Raw genomic sequence first — 18,266 nt, 5'->3', positions numbered from 1 at the left:
AAATCTTGGACTAATATAACTATTTGAGAAACTCAGCATCTTAAATTTGGAGCATGTGTGTCATAAAAAAGTTTTTGATACACTTGGCCACCCCAACGAACTCTCCCTTGCGCTCATTGTTCACACACTCACTGTGCGCTCACTTGCACGCTCTTTGTAACGCTCAAAGCATACACAGCCGTGCTCAGCAGCTTTTTCCACAAACTTTTCGCACATGAACAATTTTCCCGGAGTATTTTAGCTCCAGCAAATCTCACAGTTAGCTCAGTTACAATTGAGACGCGCATCCAAACGGTCGATAAAACGGAAAAACCTTAAACTCAAAGTCAGCGCGTGCCTGGGAAAAAATAGTAATAGACAACGGCAAGAGAAATAGGATATTTTGAGCAGTGAAGTTTTGAGAATTTGTGACAAAGCAAAAATCCTAATTGGTAATTAAAGTAGCAAAGCGTGAAGTGTGCAATTTAATATTAAATATGACGGTGACAATATTCGCGAGCGAGTGACGTGCTTTCAAGCGAAGTTTTGCGCTAATTAAATACAGTGTAGAGAAATTTACGCGCATATATTTATATATGTGTGGATGTGTGTGTAGAGTAGAGAATTTCATGCTGTTTATATGTGCGCGTGTGTAAAATTGCGCTTGAAAGCGAAAGTGTGCGCTGCCGCGAGCGAAATGTGTGCCGAGCAGACATGCTTTTGTGGCGACTTTTTTTTTACTCTTCTCGTTTGATGTTTTTTTTGTGGGGAAATCCCCAACATAAGCGTGGGTATATTTATAATTTTTACTTATTTTTACTTTCCTTACTTTTTTCATATTCGCATGCATTTGTCTCTGCGCTGCCGCTAAGTGCCTTTGAAGTGTAATTCGAACGCGATTGCCGCGCATCCGTTTCCGTCGGTGCTTTGCTGCCTTTGATTCTAGTGAATGTATATGTCTGTGTGCCACTTGATATTTGTGACATAAATACACGCTTCAAGTGCGCCACAACAACAGCCGCCAATTGTTTAAAAGCAAAAACGTGTTTTAGTGATAACAACGTGTTAGTGCGCGTTCGTGTGTATGTGTGTGTGTTTGTTGGCGCACAATTGTCGTTTGAGACAAAGCAGCGAGCACTTTTGTTTTGCACAACGTGTTGTCGCCAACGTGATTTCCGGTGGCCCATTGAGCGTAACGGCATTGCGAATTTTGTGATTTATTTGTAGGCGTACACGGCGTATGAGTGATATATTTTTCTTGTATTCTTATTTAGCCAAACACATTAGCAGCACAGTGTGCACAGCAAGAAGTGGCGCTTGGGAAGACAAAACAACAAGCGTTTTTTGGAAGTGGTGAAAAAAATAAAGTAAAAATAACAAAAAATATATAAGAAAACAAAGAAGTGTATAGAAATCTCCTGAAAACTTGTAAAATCAGCGAAAGGCTCATAATATTGGTTAAAAAAATATTAAAAAAAAATAGGAAAAAATAGAAAAAATAAAAAAACAACAAAAACAATAGCAGCCGTCTCTGTTATCGTTTGTTGTCCTACATTAGCTATTCTGCTAACGTAACGGAAGTAATTGCCGCCAACTAGGACAATATGACACGTGTGCGACGTATTGTGGTAAGTCGTGTGGAATAATTGCGCCCCTTTTGTTACAATTCCGTACCAAATCTGTGTTATTTGTCAAATTGTTACACTAATGAGTTTTTTTTTGCAAAAAAAATATGTGTATATATAAATATAAGATATAATTTCTAATTAATTTTTTTTTAATAATTTTTTTTTTTAATTAATTAAAGTACTTTTCTCTGTTTAAATTATATTAGAGACAATTGCAAATAATGCTATGAAAGGCAAATGACTTTTAAATAAAATTCCACTTATTTTGTAAACCTAATTAAAAATACCGACCTACAAAATTCAAAAAAAAACATATAGTAAGCCCTAAATCGAATCAAAAAAACTTAAATTAAAATTTTAATTTGTATAATTTTTAAAAAATTTTCATTACAAATATCGGAAAATAAATCTTAATCGCACAAATCGGATTTAAATACTAAAAAAATTTTTTTTTTTTTATTAAAGCTTACATAATAAACAAATTATTATATAAACTAAAGTACGCAGCGCTACCATCATAAGCTTTCGGCTGTAAAAAAAAAAAAAAAAAAAAAAAAAATGAGTCCCAATAATTAATATTAAAATTTTTTAATTCTTAATTCCCTTTTTCAAAATACCTAAAAACTTAAAAATAAATAAATATCTGGTTTATTAAAAAAAACAAGAAGTTTTGTTTATGAATTTTGAAATAATTCGTGCTTGCCTTCTTCGCTTGTCTTGCTAAAGCTTTCTTTTAATAAACACACTCCTAACTCCCTTTTTCATTGCATTTAATCTTTTAATTCTTGTTTTTCAATCGGAAATATGAAAATCTTTAGTTATAAATTTTCACTCCTGCTTTAGGTAAGGTTAGATTAGTCCAGTTTTGGTTCGATACCAGATAAAGATCCATTACTAGGTGCATGAGGAGTGTCATCCTTAAGGTTGCCTGCGCTTTACGCGAATTCCAACATAATCTTCGGCTTCACTATTGATACCTCCATCAGTCAATCATACCGTAAAGACCCCAGATGCTTACAGCATAGTCTTGCCAATGCATGATGCACATAAGATGCTCCATTCTTTCCCTCCTTCCTTGCTTTACACATTTTCTGCAGTCTTCTTGATCTGTCAGGCCCAACTTGCGGGCGTTACATACAGGCATACAGTGATCAGTTAGTATTCCGGTCATGTTCCTACAGTCGCTTCTATCGAGTGCCAAGAAGATTTTTGTGTACTTCCAGTCTACCGTTTTACAAATGACTTCTACACTTTTGCACTCAGATGGCTCGTCATAAAGTTTTTATTAGCTTTACCATTCTTCTGTCCAGATCGTCGTGTAGACAATGTATGGTTTTCCAAATATAGATCACGTATTCGGGTGTAAGCTGCATACTATTCTTGGCAATCTCCTCTACTATTTAATTGCGCTCGATGCTTTTTTGGCCTGTCACCCAGCAAAACTGAAGTTGCTGCTTCTGGTAACACTTTCTTCTGCTGCTGTTGCTTCCCAAGACACTTCTGGCCTACATGCACTTCTATATGCGATACGAGGTTACAGCCTTGATTGCTGCTGGCTGTCTAGGTAGATGTTGACTCTGGAATTGCCTGCAGCTGCATTAGTGGCCAGCTCTGCGGCTTTCGCAATAGTAAAGACCTCAGCTCAGGATATACTGCAGTGGTCCGGCAACTTGAAAAACCTTATACTTAACTCTGTACAGTATATCCCCGCTTTACAGTTCAGAGTATTTTTTTGTCCCTCTGATTTTAAAATAAAAAAAAAAAAAATTTTTATTTCTATTCATTTTGAATTTTGGATTAAAAAAATTATAATTAAATGTAATTTTTCATATCTCAAACTTTTTGTAGCAACACCATGTATAATTTAAGATAAAATTTTTGCACGTTTCCCCTTAACCGCAAATGATATTCGCCCGGCAAACTAAACACTGACACTAAACACAAATTAAGTCTAAAAACGCTTTTTCACACCTACCTGTACATTTACTTACTAATAATTCATAGCAAGTTCTAAACACAGAAACTACTTTGTATCTACATTTTCACTTGTTCATTCATAGCAAACTGAATTTCTAAACGAAAATTTTCATTCATTATTCCAAATAAAATAAACACTTTACATTAGCATATAAACTTTGAAAATTTGTGTATTTACGCACAAATTTTTCAAATCCAATGACGCAATCGGTAGAAGCAATGAAAATATTGTTTATATAGAATTTTATTTGCGGCATATCTCACGCTGACAGCAGTCATTCACTTATGACGGTGTTTTGAGATAATTTTTGCGAACAATAATTTTAAATTTTTATAACTAGTCGGATATTTTGTATTATTTGATCGCATACAATGAAATATTTTTGTCAAAAAATTAAAAATTGTATAAACATTGTAGAAAAAGTAAAATCAATATGCGATTGCGGTGACATTGTACATGATGTATAGTGCGGGTATTGGTGTGTGGTGCAGTGATGTGGAATGTGTTTTGTAAAATAGTGAATGCCGTATGTCAGTGTTGTGCATCTGCATAATGTTGTGTGCTAGTGTGGTGTGTTGAGTCTCATTTGGAAAATATGTATTAAATATTCTACAAATTTATTTTAACTTTTTCTTTTTTGTACTTTCTGAGTGAACCTAAAATATATTTTTTTCTACCAACAGAAAATAGAGATTTCAACGTCTAGAATGTTAAGGTATTAGATTAGCACAAGGTGAAAATATGAACATGTTCAAAGAAACTATAGCATTTTTGAATTCCTCGTCGGATAATTGCGATTCTTTTCCTGTAAACAGCATTCGCATATATGTTAAGTAAACCTCTTCTTCTTCTAACTTTTACAGGTTCTTCAATAATCGTTGTATGGTATTCCCAGTCTGCTAATATGTTTGGTAATAATAAGCTGACCAGTTAGACTAAAGGTTATGTGAAAGTTGAATGTTGTATATCTCTGTACATATTACCGAAACTTTGTCATTATTATTCCATACCAATCGTTGTTTTGACGGGTACCATTTAAAGACCTTAAAATTTACTCTCTTTTCTTTTTCCGGTATGGAAAAATTATTTTTGTTATATTATTTTAATTTTCTCATAGGTTTCATCGTAATACTACTTTTTTTACTTTCAATAATTATCGACCAAGTTCTATCGGAGAACTCAATGGTGAAAGAGGTAATTTACAAAGTTTTCCTATTTGATAAAAAAAAAAACAAATTTGTATGAAGTCTCCGTGGCACCAGAAGCTTCAAAACTCATTTTCTGCTCCTCAGGGATTATATTTGTAGCCTAGGATATACAAACGTTAAATGTAGTCTTGATTGTTTAAAAATAGTGAAAGAAGACAGTGGTGTTTCGATTCCATACTTTGGTTATCTTAATATTATGAGTATTTTACAATGAGTAATTCAGTGTAAATTACTAACTACATATGGAAATGGTGAAAATTTTAAAATAACTCATTAAAAAGTATTTCTGAATAATATTGAAGAAAAAATGAGTGTGCAATATTATTGAGTAACATATTTGCACAATGTTATTAAGCAGAAAACTTGTGAAATAAATCGCTAAGAAGTATTGTTGAATAGTATTGAATAAAATGGTGGCCCAATATTATTGAACAGAAAACTTCTGAAATTAATCCTTAAAAAGTATTGATGAATAGGATTGAATAAAATAATTTATCAACATTATTGACCAACATTATTGCACAATATTATTGAACAAAACAATATTTATGGACAATTTAAAACAAACAGAGCACTATTTTTCTGGAAGAGTAATCTCGACTATACAAATCTAAAAGATACTGCAAAAAGGCAGCAATTCTTCGACTCATTTTATATACAAATGCCCTCTTGTAACATTATCTATGCTTTGGGGCAGAAATTGTAACAACTACTTAAATAAATCATTTAAAAATATTGTGCAATATTATTGAATAAAGTATTCCATATTACAATTGAACGATATCACTACAAAAATCTATTGCACAATCAAAACGTTAAACTAATATTGATTGGCAAATTGAAATAAACAGCAATACATCACAATATTAGAACATATCAATATTTTCCTGAGATCAGCCAAAATTGTATGCAATTTAAGACAGAAAAAAAACTACAAACTTCTAAAATAAATAATAAAAAATATACTGTACAAAGTTATTGAACGTAATTATTTCGCATTATTTTAACACAATACGATTGCACAATCAAAACAGTAATATACGAGTATTACAATATCACATTAAATCGATATTTTTCTGATTTTTAGTACAATGGAGAATCAATAAATAATTTGAAAATATTGTGCAATATTATTGGATCAAATTAATTTACAATATTACAACACAATACTATTCCACAATATTACAAAGCAAATCAGTAAATTATTATTTATCGGCAATTCTAAATTTACAGCAAAATAATACAATACTAGGACACAGCAATATTTTCTTGATATCAGCCAAAATTTTAAAGAAATTTAAGACAAAAAAACTAAAACTTCTAAAATAAATTATTTAAAAAAATATTGTGCAATATTATTGAACACAATAACTGCGCGTATTATTATGAAACACAATTATTGCGGAATATTTTTGAATTATACTGCTCCACAAAAATGTTGAGCTAAATTATTGCACAATATTTGTTAACAAATTAACTAAATTCAACTAAAAGTGATAGAGAATTTAGAATAAATTCCTATAAATGACGCTATTAAAACAAATTCATATTGTTCCATGAATCAGCGGTGATTTTGAGTTGAAACATCTTTATTACAAAATATGATTATATTTACCTACAAATGTAGACTCAGCGCTTTCCTTGAAAACTCAGCAGAAAAGCAACACATAAAGCAGAAAAGACACACAATTTGAATAACTGTAAATATTAGAAGACATGGCACACACATTTGTAGCAGTAAAATGACATTTGCATGAAAAAACACACCCACACACATATGTATATGTGAACATGTGCGCAAGGAAAGAATGTTATTGTCAAGGACAATATGCCAGCGCCGTCGTCTACTGTTAGCACTCGAAAGCGAGGCTAAGGTTAAGGAGAACAGAAGACATGATTGCTGGCGCAGCCACACACATTCAGAAGCATGAAAGCGGAAAAGCACATACCAAACGCTAACATATGCGATTAAAATTAAAAAAGACAGGCCGGCTGGCAGAAAAAAACGAGGCAAAACGATGTCATTAGCATGAGACTAAGTCAGAGTGACGCGAAGGCAGCACCCGTGTCATTGAATGGAGCGCTTCAAGTGAATGTCAGTGGCTGACAGTAGTCTTAGCACAGGTTGTTATTATTAATGCATTTGCTTTCTGTTGTTTTTGTAATGTCATGTCAGTTTTTTGATTGCCGCCTACTTAGTTGGTTATTTATGCAACTGAAGGTTTTGATGGAAATATTGTAATTGCCGGTCTTACTGAGCGTAATTGCTTTGACAAAGGGAGGCACAGACGTAGAGCCACAACAGCGAAAATATGGCATAAATTGTTGGGTTTAATGAGTTGTCTGAGTACAAAAAATAAAATATTCTATACTTATCTCTTGTATGCTTACATTTTCTTTATCTCAGCGCGCTGGCTGTGCACAAAATTATAGTAATTTCCTTGACATCAATTACTGTGTGCCTTTATTCCCACTTAAGAGTTATCAGAGTAAGAGATTTGATTAGTGTGTATTTATTAAGTGAAATTAGGTGTGCATACAAGCAACAGTGTGCTGATTTTTGTAGTAGACGGGGCGTATGAGTGACATTCTGAACGAACTGAGACACGCCTCTATAATTTCGTGTTTTTTGTAAGGTCGACTTGGGTCGACGTTGTTTAGCCAATGATTGTTAATGCCGACAGGCTAAGTATGTATTATGGAATTGCGAAAAAACCTAAAACTTGCTATAGTTCTAATTTAAATAGTGCTAGTCTCACTCTACTACTAAAAACGTTGCCTACATTTGGGCGAAATTTCAGAAATTAATACAATTTTAAAACGAACGTTAATGATTAATATGAATTGGAATGAAATAAATACTCTAAAAAAAAGTGTTTTTATAGTGACTCTGGAAAAAGCAGTTTTGTAAAAACTTTTCCCTTATAAAAATAGCTCCTGCATTGCACTCCAGACTGGTACGTACATACGCGAATTTTCAATAAAAAAAAATTTATTGCTTACATCTGCAGCTATTTAAAACTATCATCATCAGCACTTTCTTTGCGTTATCTTTTTCTGCAATAAATTACTTATATGGAGTCATAAACAGCTGCAAGTCGCTTATGTTCTCATCTTCATTTGTAGCTTGCAGCGGCTATGTTGCAAGCGACAATTCACTTACTTATTCTATGAGCTCACAACTCTCGAATTGATTACTTTAGGCACTGCAGCCTGTCTAGTATTTTCTATTTTTTCATTTTCTTCAATCTGGATCTTAACCTGTTTTGCATTCTTTGGTCTGTGGCTGAGATCAACAGCAGTTATTCAAACGGCACAGCAAGTCGAACAAGTGGCTTGTTGCATTCACCTTTTACATTTTATTGTGAGCAATTTTCATTTTATTCTTTCACTGCAACTTTATGCTTTTACTTTTCTCGCTTGCTTTACTCTTCTTCTTCTTCTTCTTCCGTGGACGTTGAGTCGAGTGAAATTGCGTATAAAAATTACAAATATTTTATTTTTCTATTTTCTGTTTTTTTTCTCTCTGCCACACTCATTTTTGCCGCTGTTCTCTTTGTGCTTTGTATTCTCTGGCTTTTCACTGTTTTGCCATCGCTGATGGCTTTCATTGTTCGCGCGCTACTTTTTTAATTGAATTGCCGCATTCATAACGTGTTGCAAAATTATTGTACACAAGTTTTTCGATTAAATAATTCTGTTTATGGATTTAGTTTTAATTAAAATGCTTTGTTGCTGGTTGTGAGTGATGACATGCACTTATGAGAAGAGTGTCATAATTGTTTGTACACTGTGGAAAAATTATTTTAAGGATATTTATATTTTCACTAACCAACATTTTATATAATTTAAGAGAGAAAAAACTAAAACTTCTAAATTAAATTATTTAAAAAAATATTGCGTAATATTATTGAATAAAATGATATTACATTATTATTGAACGATATTATTACACAATACTATTTCACAATCTAAACAGTAAATTTATACTGATAGACAATTAAAAAAAACAGCAATATATTACAATATTAGATCAGATCAATATTTTGCTAATGTATAGTATATATGTACATACGTACATACATTTGTACATACCTACATATGGAGGCTAATCTATAATTGTCTAAAAATAATAAATAAAAGACGGCGGAATTTCGGTTTCACACTTTATTTATAAATATCCTCATGCAACATTACATAAAATTTGTGATAACAATTGTAACAAGTTGCGAAATAAATCATTTAAAAATATTGTGCACTATTATTGAATGAAATTAATTCACAATATTATAACATAATACTATTCCACAATATTATGAATCAAATCAGTCAATTAATATTGATAGACAATATTTTACAGTTTTAGAACAGATCAATATTTTTCTGAGATCAGTCACAATTTTATACAATTTAAGTCAGAAAAAAACTAAAACTTCTAAAATAAATTATTCAAAAATATTGTGCAATATTATTGCACAAAATTATTGAAAATACATATAAATAATAATTTAAAAATATGTTGCTATATTACTGAATAAAATTACTGCACAATATTATAAGACAACAACATTCCACAATATTATTGAGCAAAACAATCAATTAATATTAATTAAAAATTTAAAAAAGCCATATATGTATGTATGTATTTATAACAATATCAGAACAGATAAATATTTTTCTAAGATCAGCAAAAATTTTATACAATTTAAGAATAAAAAACTTTAAAAATAAATTATTAAAAAATATTGTGCAATATTATTGAACAAAATTATTGCGCGGATTGTTATTAAACACAATTATTGCGGTATATTATTGATTAATATTATTCCACAAAATTATTGTGCTAAATTATTGTACAATATTTCTTAACAAATAATAATAATGTAAACTAGAAGAGATACAGAATTTTGAATAAATCACGTTATTAATGCACACTCATATTTCTGCATGACTCAGCTGTAATTTTGAGCTGTAAAGTCCCTATTACAAAATATGAGTATATTTACAAAATGCAGACTCAGCGCTTTCCTTGAATATAAAAGACATCTGTAGCAGCGAAATGGCATTTGTATATATAAACATACCCAATCACATACGTACGTACATGTGAACAAGTAAAGAATGTTATTGTCAAGGACAATATGCCAGCGCCGTCGTTTAATGTTGATACTCGAAAGTGAGGCTGTTTGTATATACGGGAAGTAACTCCTCAGTTTTTAAGTTATCTATTTTAAATTTATCATGCACCCGTTTCTTTTCAAGACGCTGCACACTATAGGTTATAGTAGCATATAGAAGTCTAAAATTCTTTGGAAAACTTTTCATTTTAAGGTTCAAGGCACAATAAACTCTGAACAACTTGCTCAGATCGGATCAATATGGCTGCCGTGCAAACTTACCCTTGCAATCAAGATAATGATCACAATACACCTATTTATGCTAGAAGAAATGCACTTTTGAAGGCTATTAAAGCTTCGATATACCTGAAATTAATTTTTTTCATGTTTTGTTTATAGTTTCCAGAACAAAGTGGTTAATTGTGAAAAAAAGTGGTTCTTCACAGTCGTCTTTACTAGGGTCGCACATACATATGCATGAAAATTATCATTTGAGTTGCTGCTTGAGTGACTTGGCTTACTGCTATAGGTACCTAATAATTATCCAAAACTTGGATATGAAGCTACTCATAAGCACTGTTGAGGCCAGCATAGAAAGGAAGTTACTCATACGTACTGTTGATCACATATTATGTTTCCTTGATGCTGACGAAGATGATATTATTATTTAAATTATCAAAGTATATGGATCGAATATATTTTGCCTTTTATTTAACTACGGCCAGCATTACCAATCATGTTACTCATACGCAACGTCACACCTAAACGTTAAGCAAACAAGAAATGATGAAACTTAGCTCGTAAATGTAGTGCAAATTGTTGAGTGCTGGCTTTAATAGTTTTATGCAGAGGTTTATGTTGAGTTATTGACACTTGGGCAATTTGAATTCACTATTTATAATATATTTATTCACTCTTTTAATTTATATACTAAGTTACTCATACGCAATGCAGCACAATAATCGTACTTTTTGGATGGTAATTGGGATTATACGCATTATAATCATTAAAGTATATAAATTGTACACTTACTTACTTTTTTAGCTGAAGAAATACCATTTTTATTATTTTCTTTTTTAGCTTAAGAAATATTAAAACAGCGAATACTTAGAAAGATCGTTACTCTTACGTCTCACTTAAAAAATTTTGTACTAAATATGATAACACTTAGCAGATAAGCCTCATAATGCAGGAAAGCACATTATTATGAACACATTCACCTGGTAGTCGACGAATTTTGTGGTGATAACGGTAAATACCATTAAAGCTGCTAATAACAGCAACAAAATTTCAATGCTAATGTTTTTTTCTTCCCTTTGTTAAAGCAAAAAGAAATATTATAAATTTCGCGCAACGCTAAATTGTGGGCGGATAAACAAGGCAAATGTCAAAGAGCTTTATTCTCAATGAAACTGTTATGCAAAACACACTTAGATACAAACTTCTAAGTATATGTCTATATGAGGCATGCAAATGCTTTAAAATTGAATTGCTTGGCTCACACATGTGTAGCTTTTCTCACGCGTCTAATTTTTTTTTAAATCGTTTGTATACGTGTGAGTGTGTGTATGTGTAAACATTTATTTTTGTACATGCAACAGCAATGGATATTAGCGTAGCAAGTGAAACTGTCAACTTGTATGTTGCAAACATGCGCTTGACACAACGGCACAAGGAAGTGAGCAGGCAGACACAATGGAGGAAGGAAAAATATGCAGATAAGGTAAAGCGGAACAGCGACAACGGAAATGTTGCTACAAATATGCAGAGATAACGAATTTTCATATAGATATATATGTACATCTTCATGTGTGTATGTATGTATATATGTATGTGTATATATGCATTTCAGCGCTGACTGCCTTTAGCTCCAGCTACCAATAAAAAATTTGTGGTTATCTCCATATTTTTCGTCCACACTGTATGTATATGTACGTATACCAGCGCTCACTTGCCACTAGATCTCCAAATTCCGCTTGTTCTGTCTGTCAAGTCATGTGCTACTGGTTTTCCGTTCCATTCAACCCACTTTTACGCTTTACAAATTTCATTTTTCCTATGCAAATTTCGTCGTCGTTGGCAATTCATGTCAACGTCGTCGTTGGTCGTCGCTCTCGTACTCGTCACTATGGTTAGCTGTCATTGTGGCTACTACTTTGTGGCAAATTATTTCATATGGCTCGTGTTTTGAAACCCTAAAATGGCGCGCGTAGTTGCAGTCAATTTGATTGCCGACATTGTGCACATATGCAAATGCCGTTATTTTGCATTATTTTTATTGCTACATTAAACTTTTTTTGGTGGTTTTTGGTGATTTATCTTCTTTTTATTTTTTGCTAATTTTTTTTCTTTTTTTATTTTGCTATGCATGCCAACTGTCAGTCAATCTACGCCTTGACAGCTGCTGCGGCGGCAATCGGGCAAGCAGCCAAACCGCAGCGTGTCTGCCTGTATGTGCAACATGGCAAGTGGCATGAAATGTGGCATGCAAAATTTTCATTTACTCGTTTCTAGTAACTATGCAAATGTGTGCGCGAGTGGGCGAAGGCAAAAACAAGCACAAGATAAACAATGAAAAAAGTGTAATGGAAAAAGCACTTACCCAAAATAGCAGACTTGGTATATGTAACACTTATGTTACATACAAATATGTATGTGTGTATTCATATATATACGTGAGCTACTTTGAACACTTTGCTATTTAATGCACTTTCTTTTATGGCTGCAGAAATTAAATTTTCAACTTTACAGTTATCTTTTGTAGTTGAAGTGCTTTGCTTACTCCCGCACACGCTCATTCTATTAACAGTTCAGTGCTGGCGTTTCCATATTATTGCTTAGTTGCTTTTCTCTTTGGTTTCTTTTTATACCCTCAACTTCTGACGAAATTTTTAATACACAGAAAGGAAAGTTGCGACCCTATATTAAATTTACATGTATTTATATATACATTGTGACAAAAAATTACCCGGAAATTGTAAATAAACGAAAAATATTTAATTCATCAATATTTAATTTGTCGCTTTCAAAGTAATTCCAACCAGATGTAATACACTTATGCCAACGATCTTTCTAGTCTTCGAAACACTAAGCAATAAGCACTTTTTGGGATGGCCTTCAGCTCCTTCAGCGAATTTTGTTTTATTTCTACAATCGACTAAAAACAGGTTCCAAAGAGCGACAGTTTCAGTTTAGGGAATAGGAAAAACTAAAAACTTATACAGAGCCAAATCTGGCGACTACGAAGGCTGAACGATGATATTCATAGCACTTTTGTCTTTAAATTCGGTCACAATTGTAACTTGATGCGAAAAAATCAACTTTATCGGAACGAGTCAAGCAAAAACTCGTTCCATATTCAAAATATGGACTTGCAAGAGATGTCCAGCTCGCTGGCCATATCTTTATCACTTTCCTGACGATATCCTTCACTTTTTTAATATTTTCATCAGTTGAAGAGTTCGAAGCCCGTCCAAAACATGGCATTTCCTCAGCGAAATTTCGACCGTCTTTGAAGGCTTTGTATCACTGATAGGCTTGTGTTTTGAATAAAACTGAATCACCATAGGTCTTTTCTTACAATCGGAGCATTCCGTACACGAAATTTTGTTAGACAAAGAGACAAATTCTCTGTTCTATTTTTATCCATTGAAAAAAGCGCAACACACTACTGAGGTATACCGACATAAGCATAAGTATTTGTTTTTATATATACTTGTATTGTTTACTGATATAAAATGGTAAGTAGTACTTTATTTAACTAACGCCACGAACTGAGTCTATTTAGCCTCAACCGCCTGACCTTTTTCTCCAGCAAGCTGATATTTCATTGAATCACTATATAATATAATTGCCATACAAACTGATCATTTAACTCTTGGGCTTGTATGGAACTTAGACTGATTCAATGAAGTTCAAACATGTACCATAGAAACCTTTGTTGCTATTGGTAAAACCATGTCGACTTTCACATGCTTCCCCTGAGACGAAGTTTGTCCCAGCAAAATCATACACCACAAGCAGGAAGAGGTAGTAATCACTTGCTATTAGGTTGGGACTATAAACACATGCACAAAAATCTCCAATCCAAACTCTCGGAGCATCTGACCAGACACTAACGATGTGAATGGCCTAGCATTTTTCTGGTGTAACACAATTCCACTCCTAGATTCCTATCAAACAAACAGCAAATCCTTCCTAACTGGCAGTCTTAACTTGATCACAGTTTGCGCTGACTTTGCACGATGCGAACACATTTTTTTTCACTTGGCATTGTCATAGGTGACCTACCTTTTATCTACGTCACTACCTTTTACCTCCAGTAGCCATCCGCTTCAGAAGTCAGGACCTTAGGTTAACACATTTTTGGCAGTCTGGTTTGCTTTGTAGTCTTTATTGAGGAAAGACTGCAAAATATGTCGTATTTTCTCATTGCTGGTTTCCGTACCTGACGCAATACTCAAAAAATTTAAAGTCAAAAAATCAGACAACTTCCAGAGAAGAAAGAAATTCTTCAATTTATATCACACTTCTATAGATAACTAAGGTCATACGATGGAAGAACGTGAACTTATTAATCTTCTGAAATGATTTCCAACGTATCCAAATGTGAAACATTTAAACATTCTTAATAAGTTTTAATTTTTTCAAATATCTCCAATTTGTTCCCTAAAAGTTTAACCTAAATTCCAATGAATGAAGGTTATTTTACAGCCACATTTATTTGGGTATGTATGTAAGTACGCTATTGCAATATTTCTTTAAAAAGAGGCAAATAAACTACAGTCGAGCTTTCACTACGAATTTGCACACTTTTTCCTACACATTCCATTTCACTGCAGCCAACCAAGCGACTGATTCGCGAACAGCATATGCCAACAACGCAGTCAAGAGCAGACAACGAAGCAGGAAAATGGCTAGCAAACAACAAACGCATTCAAGCTACGGCTAGTTGAACTATAAAACAATTTCCGCACGCCTTTCAAGCGATTTTTTATTCAACAGTCTGCTTTTTATTGGCGCAATGCGCGTTAATGGTCTTTCGCAGAATTCGTGAACTTTTTTAGCTGCAATCGGTTCATTGCAGGCGCTTTGTATAGTTCCAATGCATATACTATATTCCGGTTTTGGTATTGTCATACACTAGAGAGAATACTCTGCAATTAAAGCTTTTGTTAGCTGTTTTTTGTTTCGGCCATTTGAAGACGCATAATAACGGGATTTTCAATATTCGACATTTCTCTTCACTAGGGGTTGCCATTTCATCATGGAAAGATATATGATCGAAATTATTAAAATTTACTACCGAAATACGGAGTCAGTGGCCTCAACTTTAAGAGCGCTATGTCCAATTTATGGTCGTCATAATCGTCCTATCAGATCAACGGTTGAGCGTCGGAACGGAACGGAACGGAAAAATAATACGGATTTTCATCGAAAAATCATCTTTAGCGATGAGGCTAACTTCTAGCTAAATGGTTTAGTCAATAAGTAAAATATGCGTTACTGGTCAGGCAGTAATTCACACGTACTCCAACGCCATCGACTGCAATATTAAGACGAAGTCTGTACTCCTTTGTTCAGTTAGTAAATTTGGTCGCTGTGGATTAAATGTGGGAGAGTTTTAGGTTCCGTGCAGCGAGGAAACGAGACAGGTCGGGGGGAGAGCCGTTTACGTTTCCTAGAACTGTTACAAAAGGTAGCTTCTTTGGCTTGGGTTTACAAGAAACATAGGCCAGCAATAGCAATACTTGTACTAACTGGACGCAGGCATATGGTTCAAACCGCTATGTTGGTAATGTGTCTATGGGGTATGATGAGTCTTTATATATTCTCTGTGTCCTTAAGGAAACATCGCAATCCGTACTGAGTTAACTTATTTTGCTGTCACAAACTACTCGATTATTGTCGATACCAAAAACATATCTTACAATCAGCTTTGTGCTAAAAATGTTGCAATAGTATTGAAAAATACTCTAAAATGTATTGCAATTGCTTCATATGGACAACCCAGGCATCCATATATATAAAGCGAGTTGGACCAAAAATGCAGCTTAAAAATTCAACCCATTACGAAAAATACCAGTACCGAGCGAAAGCAGCAAAAAAGTGTTAACTAAAAAAGTGAACGAAAAAGTTCCTGAAAGAGAGGCGAAAATTGTTTTATAGTGCAACTGACCATAGTCTGAATGCTCTCGTTGTATGCCAGCTATATTTTTGGCTCGTTGGCTGCTCTTGGCTTTATTGTCGGCATTTGTTATGCGTGAATTGGTAGCTTGGTTGGCTATACAGTGAAATGAATTGAGGAATATGTCAAAAAAGTCAAACTAGAGAAGAACTACTTGCTCGAACTATCGGTATCGGAATAATAACTCTACTTTGTTTTAAGGGATTTTCTTCCAGAAAATCAGCTATATTAAAACTTTTTGCTGATTGCTAAGCACACGTTCATCCTATGTAAGTGGTTGTCATCTATAATTAAAGTGGAATAGCCCAGACAAGCTTCGTTTTGTTTGAGAAAGGTATAAATACTCATCAATAACATTGGCGTTTGAATCATATGCTTGATCCTAGTAGTAAATCTATTACAGATCAATTTTTTTTTGTAAACCTAAGCCAAAGAAGCTACCTTTTTTAGCGGTGATACGGAAAGCGCTATCTGATGAAGCTTTCGGGTTTCACGTAAATCGTCCAATGGCTATGAGATCTTGTTTCTTCTTTATATATTAATACCGTTAGTTAGAGCATCCTATAACATTCTTTAGATGGTCCAATACGTCCGAAACACGTTGGTTACACACTCCGGCCGCCAGATGTCGCAAAAGGCTGAACAAACAGTTTATGAACCTGATTATGTGCATGGAAGTGTCCGCTTTTGCAGTAAAAATTCTCGTTCCCTTCAATTTATTAAGCATACTTTAAAATAATGAAATAAAAACGTCAATACCACTTCTTATGTACTGATTTACTGAATTTTGTAACGAAAAAAACCAAAGAAATGAGTTCTTATAAGAAAATGGGAAAGGAAAATAATATGAGACATTGCGCCATTTCACCACTTAGCTTAGCACAAGCCTTTCGTTATGTATCAAAATCTACAAAAATATCCGAACAAAGTTTTGGAAGATTGTGGTTTTGTAAAAAATCCTTCAAAGAAGATCTAGAAGCTCTTTTATATGCATCATTAGGATCTCAGGATTGTATATTTTTATCGCTCTTTTGCAATTTCCGAAAACCTATGCTTTCATTTAGACCTGTACGTAAAGAGCTTGAAATGCCGTCTCACTGTTCCCATATACCGAGTTGTTGACTAGTGCTGTCAGAGAGCAGGAGTGCAAGTCGAGTAGAAAGTAGTCGAGTTTAGCTGTCTGTTGTGATTGCAGCTTCTCGACGTCGAACTTTTTTTGTGTTTGTTTGACGTAAGTTTTTTGCTGCACAGAATCGGGTGCTATCTTCGCTGCAACAAGAAAGTGGTTCGAGTCGATGCTAGGGCCTCGGTGCGTACACACATCAAAAACGCTGGAGACGTGTCTTCCGTCTTCCACAATGAGGATCGATCTGTTTGATGTCTTTTCGATCCGCAGACAACGAGGTGGTATGATAAATTTTCATTTGCTGGAATCTAATACTACAGAAAAACATACTATATTTCGCGCACAAGCGAAGTCGATCAGCTTAAACTCATTTGGGGATGTTTCATAATGGAGGCTGAGAATAACAAGAGTCTTTCTCCCACCACAGATCACACACCGAATTTGAGCTCCTTTATATGGCCACTATAGTAAATGCCAAAAGGATTTACTTGGCTTAGTCTTTATCCCAACCATCGAACTTCTTGGAAGGCGGCGATGTCAGCCTTTAGTCTTACGAGGACATCAACCAGCTGAAAAAATGCACCTTCCCAATGAAGGCACCGAGCATTCTAGGCGAATGCCTTAAATCGCAATCCTTAATACGTTTGCCGAGATCGTCATCAAACCACCATCCGAGGCTGTTATGTCCTTTTCAATAGGGGTGTGTTTTCACGTGGCAGGTCCCAACAACAGCGCATAAACCCGGGGAGGGATGATGTGCCTTCTTGCATTAGCTCGCCTTCAGAGGAATGTATCGTGAGCTGTTTGAGCCATAAGAATCGTTTCTGTTCACTACCAAGTGAATGACACTCTTTGCGTCAACTTCTCCTAATTTTGATACCTTTTATGAATCCGAAGATAAAGACTTTCGAGACCTCACTGTAGGAATAAGATATTGAGGAGTTTCATAAGATTTTCATTCTTTCATAAACACAGTTAATTCTATTAACACTACCGAAACGGATTGTAAGACTCGTAAAAATTCCAATATATCCTTTTAATAG

General features: G+C 34.0%; 1 protein-coding gene across 4 annotated transcripts in view; it reads left to right on the top strand.

Moving 5' to 3' along the window:
• Positions 1-252: 252 nt before the first annotated feature.
• The window catches only part of LOC105223495 (inactive dipeptidyl peptidase 10), a 94,798-nt gene continuing 76,784 nt past the window's right edge, over positions 253-18,266 (top strand). For 3 of the 4 annotated variants that reach the window (XR_007421205.1, XR_007421203.1, XM_049446228.1), the window contains exons 1-2: positions 253-431; positions 1,254-1,607. The gene's annotated coding sequence lies outside the window, so the exon portion shown is untranslated. Of the gene's footprint in view, positions 432-1,206; positions 1,608-18,266 lie in introns of all 4 variants that reach the window. The other variant, XR_007421204.1, reaches the window with a different exon arrangement.

The sequence above is a fragment of the Bactrocera dorsalis genome, chromosome 1 (assembly GCF_023373825.1).
Source record: "Bactrocera dorsalis isolate Fly_Bdor chromosome 1, ASM2337382v1, whole genome shotgun sequence".
Lineage (NCBI taxonomy): Eukaryota > Metazoa > Arthropoda > Insecta > Diptera > Tephritidae > Bactrocera > Bactrocera dorsalis.
This window is presented reverse-complemented; position numbering and strand designations above follow the sequence as displayed.